Source organism: Rhagoletis zephyria, unplaced genomic scaffold (genome assembly GCF_001687245.7).
Source record: "Rhagoletis zephyria isolate East Lansing unplaced genomic scaffold, Rhagoletis_zephyria_1.1 Rzeph_scaffold_13290, whole genome shotgun sequence".
Lineage (NCBI taxonomy): Eukaryota > Metazoa > Arthropoda > Insecta > Diptera > Tephritidae > Rhagoletis > Rhagoletis zephyria.
The window spans coordinates 1-1,456 of NW_016170361.1; positions in this window are offsets into that span (position 1 = coordinate 1).

Consider the following 1,456-nt stretch of genomic DNA (forward strand, 5'->3'; position numbering starts at 1 on the left):
GTTTAAACCCCACAAAATGCAATTTTATGCGTTCAGAAGTTACTTTCCTCGGTCATAAGTGTTCATCCAAAGGCCTGCTGCCTGATGATTCGAAGAAAATTGCAATTAAAAAATATCCTAAACCTTGCGATAAAGATGCAGTACGCAGGTTTGTAGCATTTGCTAACTACTATCGACGATTTATACCAGATTTTGCATCAATAGCAGCACCTTTGAATAAACTTAGCAGGAAGAAAGTAAAATTTAATTGGGATAACTCTTGCGAAATTGCGTTTGAAAAACTTCGTAAATCTCTAATGTCTCCTAAAATTCTTCAATATCCAGATTTCACAAAAGAATTTATAATTACAGTAGACGCGTCAAAAATTGGTTGCGGTGCAATTTTGAGCCAAAACCACGATGGTAACGATTTACCTATTTGCTTTGCGTCAAAAGCTTTCAATAATTCAGAACAAAAAAAGGCGATAATCGAACTAGAACTCTTAGCTATTTATTTTGCGATCAAACAATTTCGACCTTATGTCTACGGTACGCACTTTACCGTAAAATCCGATCATCGTCCTCTTGTTTATTTATTTAACATGAAAGACCCTTCTTCAAAACTTTCACGTATACGACTTGAACTATCAGAATACAATTTTACTATCGAATATATAAAAGGAAAATCTAATGTCGGTGCAGACGCACTATCGCGAATCACAATTCAAGAACTTAAAAATTCAAATAACACAATTCTGGCAATACAAACAAGATCAATGACAAAACGCAACGAACAAAAGCAACAACAATATGAAGATGTAAAAGACGAAGAAAATATTAAATTAAAAGTTTACGACAAATTCTCATATAATTTTTCAAAAAAAATCCCGCGAATAAAAAGCCATATTAGTCATGACAAAAATAATAATAAATTTCATTTAAATATATATGCGCATTTAAAACACAAAAAACTCGAGTTAATTAATATTGCGTGTGCTAACAAAATAATTCATTTAGATGAATTACTTTTGAAGCTTGAAAAAGAAGCTAGTAAACACAATATTAATAAAGTAGAATGGCAAAAAGATGATAATTTCTTTCAATATTATCCTATTTCAAATTTAAAAATATCCGGGAATAAAATTTTAAAACATTTGCAACTTCTTTTAACTGACCCTGTAGAAACAGTGGTTGATAATGATAAAAAACTTAAACTTATGACAATTTACCATAATGATCCAACTTTAGGCGGCCATTTTGGTAGCAAAAAATTGTATGCGAAATTACGCACTAAATATTACTGGAAAAACATGACTCGCGACATTGCCAAATTCGTGAAAAATTGCGAAAAATGTACATTAAATAAAGTAAAACCAAAAACCAAAGAAAAGCTTGTTATAACTCCAACACCCTGTAAACCGTTCGAAATACTAGTCATCGACACTATAGGGCCACTACCTGTATCCGCACTCGGTAA